Source organism: Bos indicus, chromosome 2, assembly GCF_029378745.1.
Source record: "Bos indicus isolate NIAB-ARS_2022 breed Sahiwal x Tharparkar chromosome 2, NIAB-ARS_B.indTharparkar_mat_pri_1.0, whole genome shotgun sequence".
Taxonomy (NCBI): domain Eukaryota; kingdom Metazoa; phylum Chordata; class Mammalia; order Artiodactyla; family Bovidae; genus Bos; species Bos indicus.
The window spans coordinates 49,090,590-49,103,028 of NC_091761.1; positions in this window are offsets into that span (position 1 = coordinate 49,090,590).

A 12,439-nucleotide genomic window follows, 5' to 3' on the forward strand; every position below is an offset into this window, starting at 1 on the left:
TGAATCTGTAGATTGTATTTGGTAGTATAAACATTTTCACAGTATTGATTCTTCCTACCCAGGAACATGGAATATCTCTCCATCTGTTTATGTCATCTGATTTCTTTCATCAGTGTCTTGTAATTTTCTGTATGCAGTTCTTTTTTCCTCTTAGGTAGGTTTATTTCTAGATATTTTATTATTTTTGTTGCAATGGTGAATGGGATTGATTCTTTAAATTTCTTTTTCAATTTTTCATTGTTAGTATATAGAAATGCAAGTGATTTCTGTTATTGATTTTGTATCCTGAGTCTTTGCTAAATTCACTGATTAGTTCTAGTAATTTTCTGATAGTATCTTTATGGTTTCTATGTATAGTATCATGTCATCCACAAACAGAATTTTACTTCTTCTTTTCCAGTCTGGATTCCTTTTATATCTTTTTCTTCTCTGATTGCTGTGGCTAGGACTTCCAAAACTACGTTGACTAATATTGGTGAGATTGTTCCTGGTCTTAGGGGGATTTCTGTTTTTCACCATTGAGAATGTTTGCTGTGCACTTATCATATATGGCATTTACTATGTTGAGGTAGGTTCTTTCTATGCCCATTTTTAAAGAGTTTTAATCATAAATGGGTGCTGAATTTTGTCAAAGGCTTTTTCTGCATCTATTGAGATTATCATTTGGTTTTTATCTTTCAATTTCTTAATATGGTATATCACATTGATTGATTTGGGTATATCGAAGAATCCTTGCATCCCTGGAATAAACCCAACTTGATCATGGTGTGTGAGCTTCTTAATGTGTTGTTGAATTCTGTTTGCTAAAGTTTTGTTGAGGATTTTTGCATCTATGTTCATCAGTGATATTGACCTGTAATTTTCCTTTTTGTGTGTTGTCTTTGTTTAGTTTTGGTATTAGGGTGATGGTGGCCTTGTAGAATGAGTTTGGAATTGGAATTCAATCGCATTCATCCATTACATGCCCATAGCTGCTTTCATGATACAATGGCAAAATTGAGTAGTTGTGACAGAGACTGCAAAGTCTAAAAATCTCTGGCTCTCTATAGAATTTTATTGACTCCAGCTTTAGATAGCTAAGTATGCTTAAAATAATAACCCTACTGAAAAACTTAACCCTCTTGGTAACTACGGAATCCATAGTTTTCAAATCATCCCATATGTAGGATTTTTACTACTAGAGGACAAGAAGAATGCTGGTATTTCTCCCACCATGAGGGCCATAGCTGGGAAGATGACGAAATCCTGTGAAATTGTTTAGAGTTCATGTTATTGTTTGGTTATCAAGTATAGCCTGTGGCATGGCTCCTTGTATTTGACAGTATTTCTGAATGTCTTCAAAACTTTATATAGGATCTTTTACTGGCTTCTAAGTGGAACAACAGCATGAAAGGGAGCTAAATCATTGTTTGCTTCAGATGAAGTTGATTGCATCATGTGCCTTATGAAGTAATGACTACTGTGGAATAGACTCCACTACCACCCAAGTCCATTTTCTGGGTGAAAGATGAAGTAATCAATGGATATAGTATGAATATATTTTCCCTCATCTTTGCACTCAAAATGGGCACCAGCAAGTATGAGAACAGGTGTTTCCATTATGATCTTATCCAGGACACTTGATTCTTGATGGACAATTGCACACAATATCTTTATTTGTTTTTTTTCTCTTTGCAATCTAGTTCCCAGCAGGAAATTTACTGAGCTGCCAACTTGTGATCATCTAATTGACTCAGAAAGAATCTGAATGAGTTTCTAAATATTCAACTGAAATCAATTGTGTCTCTCTTTATTTTAGGCCCCAGGCAGATTGAAATTGAGACAATAAATGGAAACACCTCATTCTGAAAGAATGAGTTTGCCACTTTACAGTGAGCATCACATACATACACTCACATATACACTCATGTGCACACACATACACACATTTGTAAAGTTTTACATTCAGGAAGAATGCATGACTGGATATATGTTTGGCATCTTAAATCTCTGGCTTTTTGAGATCCATGATTGCAACAATTAGGAGAACATTTAATTCAATAGAAGGAAATATTGAGGACTGTTGGCAGTAGTAGAGAGCTATGGTTAATACATAGCTCAATGTTGTCATGTTTTGCTGTGTGAATTTCTACCCCAAAATCTTGAGACTCTCATTTTTTTTTTTTTTTTGACTCTTATTTTCCATTTCACTCATGAAAAATTTTTTCCCAAGGTTCATCTATTCATGCACATTTTATGTTTAAATGTTTTCATTAAATTCCAATTTGTGTGAAATAGAAACAACAAGAATTTCAAACAGCATTGTTATGGGTTTAGTAGCCCATCTGCCATTCTATCCTCTTTTCCTAACAGTTAGAGAAGAAACAACTGTGAGAATAAACAAAGTGTTTAACACCACCTCTCAATGTTAGAATTCTAACTATGAACTGAACCTTCAGGAAGGAGGGATCTGAATGTTCAGTTTTTACTGTGCTATGTAATCATGATGAGCACTATTAGAAACTGTGATTAGAGGTGAAGCATCGTAGCATAAATTCCAATGAACATCCCATGATTAAACAAACACTCCATGAGCTATTGTTTTCAGGGGGAGGTTTAATGGTGTGACCAGAAGTCTTCTGGTGCAGGGCAGAGAAAGACCTATTTCATTTCAGATTCTTACAAAGGAGGTTCTCTTTTCAGCAATGAGTCCAACAAACCCCAGCCCTGTCCCTTTGAAAGGAAGAGAGGAGACTGAGGAGCTGTAAGAACACAGACAAGGACAACAGTCTGATTACATATGGAGAAAAGTTCTTTCTGACTCAAGCAGGAAGCCGGCATTTGGCAAACCACATTGGAGGGAGGAAGGTCAGTATGGAACAATTCAAGACAAAGCTTGAAGGACCTTTGTTCCCAGGCCTAGTTTATGCCCTTAGACAGATAAAAGCCAAATGGAATGGAGAACTGTGGGGGACCCACGAAAAATAGAATTTGAACAATGAATGAAATGGGTTTGTTTGCATGCTGGACAAGATGTACCTGCTAAGGGGTATTTTCAGGTGCAGCTCACTGGAAGTTGATACCATACCATTGCTTAATGGTCATAGCTGTATGTGGTTTTGCTAAGTTGTGTGCTGTGTGCTTAGTCGCTAAGTTGTGTCTGACTCTTTATGACCTCACGGACTGTAGCGTGCCAGGTTCCTTTGTCCATGGAGTTTTACAGGCAAGAATACTGGGGTGGGTTGCCATTTACTTCTCCAGGGGATCTTCCAGACCCAGGGATCAAAACAAATCTCTTGCGTCTCCTGCATTGGCAAAAGGATTTGTTACTACTCCACCACCTGGGAAACTCTATGCTAAGTTAAATGTATTCAAAATGAAAGATATTTTTCCTTTGACAATAAGAGGATGTTAATGTTAATAAGGGATTGGGGGCAGGAGGAGAAGGGGACGACAGAGAATGAGATGGCTGGATGGCATCATTGACTCGATGAACGTGAGTCTCAGTGAGCTCTGGGAGTTGGTGATGAACAGGGAGGCCTGGCGTGCTGCGATTCATGGGGTCGCAAAGAGTCGGACACGACTGAACGACTGATCTGATCTGATCTGAAGACTATGTATAGACTGTGTATTCTTAAGTGAGAATATTCTAAACATTCTTTTCCACTGTCTTCAAAATGACTGCACAAAAGAATCTGCCTCCAGTCCCATCACAGATATTGTAGATGAAAAACAAAGCAAACCAAAACCACTGTATTTATTTATTTATTATTAATTTTTATTGGAGTATAGTTGCTTTACAGTGTTGTATTAGTTTCTGCTGTACAGCAAAGTGAATCAACTGTATATATACATATATCCCCTCTTTTTTTGGATTTCCTTCTCATTCAGGCACCACAGAGCATTGAATAGAGTTCCCTTTACTATACAGTAGGTTCTCACTCGTTATCTATTTTATACATAGTAGGGTATATATGCCAATTCCAACCTCCCAATTCATCCCACCACCCTTCCCCACTTTGTATCCATACATTTGTTTTCCATATATCTGTCTCTATTTCTTCTTTGTAAATAAGTTCATCTGAGACATTTTTCTAGATTCCATATACAAGTGATATTATATGATGTTTGCAGCAGCATATGATGTTTGATTTCCTCTTTCTGACTTACTTCACTCTATATGACAGTCGATCTACATCTCTGGAAATAGCCCAAATTTGTTCTTTTATCTGGTTAAGTAATATTCCATTGCATATATATATACCACATCTTCTTTAGCCATTCCTCTGTTGATGAACATTTAGGTTATTTTTATGTCTTGGCTATTGTAAATAGTACTGCAATGAATACTGGCACATGTATCTTTTTGAATTATGGTTTTCTTTGGGTATATACCTATGAGTAGGATTGCTGGGTCATATGTAGTTCTAGTTTTAGTTTTTAAAGGCACTTCTATGTTGTTCTGCATAGTAGCTGATCAATTTACACTCCCACCAACAGTGTAAGAGGATTACCTTTTCTCTACACCCTCTCCAGTATTTATTGTTTGTAGATTTTTGATGATGGCCATTCTAACTGGTGTGAGGTGATACCTCATTGCAGTTTTGATTTGAATTTCTATAATGATTAGTGATAATGAGCATCTTTTCATGTGTTTATTGGCAATCTGTATGTCTTCAGCCTAAAATAGGCTGAAGACCTATTTTTACTATTGGATTTCTCGTTGTTTTTTATATTGAACTGCATGAGCTGTCTGTATATTTTGGAGGCTAATCCCATGTCATTTGCTTCATTTGCAAATATTTCCTCCCATTCTGGGGGTTGTCTTTTTGTCTTATGATTCCTTTGCCATAGCAAAAGCTTTTAAGTTTAATTACTTCCCATTTGTAAGTTTCATTTTTATTTTCATTATGCTAGGAGGTTGTCAGAAATCATCTGGCTGCAATTTATGCAGCGTTCTGCATATGTGTTCTTGTTTTACAGTCTTATAGTATCTGGTCTTATATTTAGGTCTTTAATCCATTTTGAGTTTATTTTTGTGTATGGTGTTATGGAGTATTCTAGTTTCATTCTTTTACATGTGACTTTCCAGTTTTAACCACTACTACTTATTGAAGAAGCTATCTTTACTCCATTATATATTCTTGCCTATTTTGTCATAGACTAGGTGGCCATAGGTATGTGGGTTTTTCTCTGGGCTTTCCATCCTGTTCCACTGATCCATATTTCTGTTTTTGTGTCAGTACCATACTGTCTTAATTACTGTAGTTTTGTAGTATAGTCTAAAGTCAGGAGCTTGATTCCTCCACCTTTGTTTTTCTTTCTTAAGATTGTTTTGGCTATCTGGGTCTTTTGTGTTTTCATGCAAATTGTAAAGTTTTTTGCTCTAATTCTGTGAAAAGTGACTTTGGTTATTTGATAGGGAATTGCATTGAATCTGTAGATTGTTTTGAGTAGTATAGTCATTTTCACAATATTGAGTCTTCCAATCCAATAACATGATACATCCCTCCATCCAGAATGTAGGCATAGAGGGAAAAAACCTTAACACAGTAAAGGCCATATATAAAAAAAATTTTTTTAATAAAGGCCATATATAATAAACTCATAGCAAACATCATTCTCAGTGGTGAAAAACTAGACCATTTCTTCTAAAATTAGAAAAAGACATGGATGTAAACTCTCACCACTGTTGTTAAACATAGTTTTGGAAGTCCTAACCATGGCAGTCAGAGATAAAAAAGAAATAAAGGGAATCCAAATTGGAAAACAAGTAAATCTGTCATCGTTTGCTGATGACATGATTCTTTACATAGAAAATCCTAAAGATGCTACCAGAAAACTACTAGAGCTCATCAATGAGTTTGGTAAAGTTGCAGGGTACAAAATTAATGCACATAAATCTCTTGCATTCCTATATACTAACAATGAGAGATCAGAAAGAGAAATTAAGGAAACAATTCCATTTATTATTTCAATTAAAAAAATAAAATATCTAGAAATAAACCCATCCAATGAGGCAAAAGACAGCCTATACTCAGAAAACTATGATACTGATGAAAGAAATCAAAGATGACACAAACGGGGGTGAGATATAAAATACACATGTATTTAAAAGAGGGTCTTAGGTATCTGAATATCTTGTTGTGTAAACAGCATCCCGTGAGAAGGCAACATCATGGGATGGGAAACAGTTTGGCTCTAGAGTAAGACAGAGGCAAATTTTAAAAACTGGCTCTTTTCATTATCCATGACTTTCAGCAAGGTGCTAGGCCTCTCTTGAAAATGAACAGAGATCATTCTATCGTTTTGAGTTCTTCAGCACAATCTCAAAAACGGCAGAATGATCTCCGTTTGTTTCCAAGGCAGACCATTCTGTATCACAATAATCCAAGTCTATGCCCCAACCAGTAATGCTGAAGAAGCTGAAGTTGAACAGTTTGTGAAGACTTACAAGACCTTCTAGAATTAACATCCAAAAAAGATGTCCTTTTCATCATAGGGGTCTGGAATGCAAAAGTAGGAAGTCAAGAGATACCTGGAGTAACAGGCAAATTTGGCCTTGGAGTACAAAATGAACCAGGGCAAAGGATAACAGTTTGGCCAAGAGAATGCACTGGTCATAGAAAACACCCTCTTCCAACAACACAAAAGAAGACTCTACACATGGACATCACCAGATGGTCAATAGCAAAATCAGATTGATTATATTTTTTGCAGCCAAGATGGAGAATCTCTATACAGTCAGCAAAAACAAGACCAGGAGCTGACTGTGGCTGAGGTCATGAACTCTTTATTGCAAAATTAAGACTTAAATTGAAGAAAGTAGGGAAAACCACTAGACCATTCAGGTATGACCTAAATCAAATCCCTTATGATTATACAGTGGAAGTGACAAACAGATTCAAGGGATTAGATCTGATAGACAGAGTGCCAGAAGAACTATGGATGGAGGTTCATGACATTGTACAGGAAGAAGTGATCAAGACCACCCTCAAGAAAAAAGAAATACAAAAAGGCAAAATGGTTGTCTGAGGAGGCCTTACAATAGCTGAGAAAAGAAGAGAATCAAAAGGCAAAGGAGAAAAGGAGAGATATATCCATTTGAATGCAGAGTCACAAGAATAGTCACAAAGATGAGACAGGCTTCCTCAAGGATCAATGCAAAGAAATAGAGGAAAACAATAGAATGGGAAAGACTAGAGATCTCTTCAAGAAAATTCAAGATACCAAGGGAATATTTCATGCAAAGATGGGCACAATAAAGGACAGAAATATCTAACAGAAGCAGAAGATATTAAAAAGAGGTGACAAAAATACACAGAAGAACTGTACAAATAAGATCTTCATGACCCATATAACCACAATGGTGTGATCACTCACCTAGAGCCAGACATCCTGAAATGTGAATTCAAATGGGCATTAGGAAGTATCACTATGAGCAAAGCTAGTGGAAGTGATGGAATTCCAGTTGAACTATTTCAAATCCTAAAAGATGATGCTGAGGAAGTGCTCCAGTCAATATGCTAGCAAATTTGGAAAACTCAGCAGTGGCCACAGGACTGGAAAAGGTCAGTTTTCATTCCAATCCCAAAGAAAGGCAATGCCAAAGAATGCTCAAACTACCGCACAATTGCACTCCTCTCGCACGCTAGCTTCCCTGATAACTCAGTTGGTAAAGAATCCACCTGCAATGCAGGAGACCCTGGTTCAATTTCTGGGTTGTGAATATCTTCTGGAGAAGGGATAGTCTACCCACTCCAGTATTCTTGGTCTTCCCTTGTGGCTTAGCTGGTAAGGAATCTGCCTACAGTCTGGGAGACCTGTGTTCGAACCCTGGGTTAGGAAGATCCCCTGGAGAAGGGAAAGGCTACCCACTCCAGTATTCTGGCCTGGAGAATTCCATGGACTATATAGTCTATGGGGTTGCAAAGAGTCGGACACGACTGAGCAACTTTCACTTTTACATGCTAGCAAAGTAATGCTCAAAATTCTCCAAGCCAGGTTTCAACAGTATGTGGACAGTGAACTTCCAGGTGTTCAAGTTGGGTTTGGAAAGGAAGAGGAACCAGAGGTCCAATTTCCAACATCCATTGGATCATCAAAAAATCAAGAGCATTCCAGAAAAACATCTACTTCTGCTTTATTGACAACATCAAAGCCTTTGCCTGTGTGGATCACAATAAACTGTAGAAAATTATTCAAGAGGTGAGAATACCAGATCACCTTACCTGCCTCCTGAGAAATGTGTATGCAGGTCAAGAAGCAACAGTTAGAACCAGACATGGAACAGACTGGTTCCAAACTGGGGAAGGAGTATGTCAAGGCTGTATATTGTCACCCTGCATATTTAACTTACATACAGAGTACATCATGTGAAATGCCAGGCTGGATGAAATACAAAGTGGAATTAAGATTGCTGAGAGAAATATCAATAACCTCAGATATGCAGGTGATACCATACATATGGAAGAAAGTGAGGAAGAACTAAAGAGCCTCTTGAAGAAAGTGAAAGAGGAGAGTGAAAAAGGTGGCTTAAAACTCAACATTCAATAAAACTAAGATCATGGCATCTGGTCCCATCACTTCATGGCAAATAAATGGGGAAACAGTGGAAATAGTGACAGACTTTACTTTTGGGGGCTCCAAAATCGCTGCAGATGGTGACTGCAGTCATGAAATTAAAAAATGCTTGCTCCATGAAAGAAAAGCTATGACCAAACTTGACAGCATATTAAAAAGCAGAGACATTACTCTGCCAACAAGGGTCCATCTTGTCAAAGCTATGTTTTTTCCAGTAGTCATGTATGGATGTGAGAGCTGGACTATAAAGAAAGTAGAAGAATTGATGCTTTTGAACTATGGTGTTGGAGAATACTCTTGAGAGTCCCTTGGACTGCAAGGAGATCCAACCAGTCCATCCTAAAGGAAATCAGTCTTGAATATTCACTGGAAGGACTGATGTTGAAGCTGAATCTCCAATACTTTGGCCACCTGATGAGAAGAACTGCATCAGGGTCTTTTCAAATGAGCATGATTGAAGGCAGGAGGAGATGGGGACAAAAGAGAATGAGATTTTTGAATGGCATCACCGACTCGTTAAGCCTTTGGTTGTGTGTATCACAATATAGAAGTCTTATGGACTCTGTGGGAGAGGGAGAGGGTGGGAAGATTTGGGAGAATGACATTGAAACATGTAAAATATCATGTATGAAATGAGATGCCAGTCCAGGTTCGATGCACGATACTGGATGCTTGGGGCTAGAGCACTGGGATGACCCAGAGGGATGGTATGGGGAGGGAGGAGGGAGGAGGGTTCAGGATGGGGAACACATGTATACCTGTGGCGGATTCATTTTGATATTTGGCAAAACTAATACAATTATGTAAAGTTTAAAAATAAAAATTAAAAGAAAAAAAATAAATAAACTGTGGAAAATTCTGAAAGAGATGGGAATACCAGACTACCTGACCTGCCTTTTAAGAAACCTATATGCAGGTCAGGAAGCAACAGTTAGAACCGGACATGGAACAACAGACTGGTTCCAAATAGGAAAAGGAGTACGTCAAGGCTGTATATTGTCACTCTGCTTATTTAACTTCTATGCAGAGTACATCATAAGAAACGCTGGGCTGGAAGAAGCACAAGCTGGAATCAAGATTGCCTGGAGAAATATCAATAACCTCAGATATGCAGATGACACCACCCTTATGGCAGAAAGTGAAGAGGAACTAAAAAGGTTCTTGATGAAAGTGAAAGAGGAGAGTGAAAAAGCTGACTTAAATCTCAGCATTCAGAAAACTAAGATCATGGCATCTGGTCCCATCACTTCATGGGAAATAGATGGGGAAACAGTGGAAACAGTGGCAGACTTAATTTTTGGGGGCTCCAAAACTGCAGCCATGAATTTAAAAGACGCTTACTCCTTGGAAGGAAAGTCATGACTAACCTAGACAGCATATTAAAAAGCAGAGACATTCTTTTGCCAACAAATGTCCGTCTAGTCAAGGCTATGGTTTTTCCAGTGGTCATGTATGAATGTGAGAGTTGGACTGTGAAGAAAGCTGAGCACCAAAGAATTGATGCTTTTGAACTGTGGTGTTGGAGAAGACTCTTGAGAGTCCCTTGGACTGCAAGGAGATCCAATCAGTCCATTCTAAAGGAGATCAGTCCTGGGTGTTCCTTGGAAGAACTGATGCTAAAGCTGAAACTCCAATACTTTGGCCACTTCATGCTCATTGGAAAAGACTCTAATGCTGGGAGGGATTGGGGGCAGGAGGAGAAGGGGACGACAGAGGATGAGATGGCTAGATGGCATCACCGACTCGGTGGACATGAGTTTGGGTGAACTCTGGGAGTTGGTGATGGACAGGGAGGCCTGGCGTGCTGCAATTCATGGGGTCACAAAGAGTTGGACGTGACTGAGTGACTGAACTGAACTGAACTGAACTGAATCAACTTGGACATCATTTTGCACAAGGTCCGAGAGTTGGTGATGGACAGGGAAGCCTGGCGTGATGCAGTCCTTGGGTCGCAAAGAGTCGCACACAAGTGAGTGACTGAACTGAACTGAGGCCTCTCTAGGTATCATCTCCTTATCTGCTAAAGGGACTGTACAGATTTCTTAGGACTGTCATAGCAAAATACCATGACCTGGGTGGTTTAAAACTACAGAAATTTCTTATTGCACAGTTTTAGAGGACAGAAGTCCAAATGTCAACAGGGCAAGTTCCTTCTGAGGACACAGGGATAATCCATTCCAAGCCTGTCTCCTAGCTCCAGTGAGAGCTGGCAGTCCTTCACATTCCTTGGCGTGTAGCTGCTTCACTCTAATCTCTGCCTCTGTCATAACATTACAGTCTCCCTGAGTTTATGTCCAAATTTCTCTCTTCTTAAGGATACCAATCATGCTGGGTTAAGGCACATGCTAATGATTTCATCTTAACTTGATTATATTTGTAGGGTCCCTATTTTCAAATAGGCTTCCCAGGTGGCACTACTGGTAAAGTGTTGCTATTCAGTCTCTCAGTAATGTCCGACTTTGTGTGACCCCATGGACTGTAGCACGCCAGGCTTCCCTGTCCTTCACTATCTCCTGGAGTTTACTCAAATTCCTATCCATTAAGTCAATGATGCCATCCAACCATCTCATCCTCTGTCACCTCCTTCTCCTCCTGCCCTCAATCTTTCCCAGCATCAGGATCTTTTCCTGCAATGTAGCCAATGCAGCATACCTAAGAGACGTAGGTTCAATGCCTGGATCAAAAGATCCCCTGGAGGAGGGCATAGCAACCCACTCCAGTATTCTTGCCTGGAAAATCCCATGGACAGGAGAGCCCACTGGGCTACAGCCCATAGGGTTGCAACGAGTTAGACATGACTAAACCAACTTAGCATGCATGCACACGTTTTCAAATAAGGTCATATTCAGAGTATGAGTGTACAGAGTAAGGGGTTCAGTATGGGTTTTTGGGAATGCAATTCAACCTATAACAGTGGGTAAAAATCAAATACCTTTCTCATAGCACCAAGAGATGAATTAAATAAGTTAATATCACAAAGGCCACTGCAAATAGGTTTGTACCCGTGGGGAAAAAATCACTTTTGGGGCTCCCCAACATCCATCATGTATGACTTTGTAAAAGAGTTGGTCTTTGGACCCTGTTGGCACCACTGGTTCTGCTACCACCAACTCTACTTGTTGCCTTGGCAAAATATTATTACCATGAATATTATTATAATGCTATTCTAACTCTGCTTCTTCTGTGTGGGTGTGTTCAACCCTTTGTAAAGCTTGATGCCTGTCCATAAACTTTCTCTCTGTTCTAACTCTTCAAAGTTCTGCTTGGAAGTGGCATCAAGCTGGTATGAACTGGAAATCTGAATGGCTCTGTGAACACAAAGACAGATGGCAGAATCCCCATTGGAATGTGTGGCCAGCACATGGCTGCTATTTGTTTTCACTCTCAAGTAGTCAGCAGACACACTGTGATTATACTGCAGCTGCAGTGAGATTTACTTCCAGAACTTTTCAGGACCACGGGGCAGTGAATAGTAGGCATTACCTGGACAGATGAATTCCTAAACAGGAATAAGAGAATCTTTTAGTTTCCTGGGAATAGGATGTAGGCGGCAAGGTCTCTCATGAATGAGTAGCCATATTTTAATATGCAAGAGGGACTTGAAAACCAAACTACAGCTTCTCGTATAATTCTGACTCAATGTCTTCAGTGCTTTCCTGTTATCTGCAGGCTAATTCCCACGTTTCTTTACATCTCTTGCAGTCTAGGTCACAATCTGGCCATTTTCACATTTATCTTGCTATTTCTTGCCTCTCATGCCACCAAATTTTCTACATTCCTGATACATGTACAATTTCCCTGAATGGAATTTCTACTTACTTCTCTTGCATAATTCCTGTCTTCTTAGAACCATCTCAGGCTGCATCTCTCCCAGGCA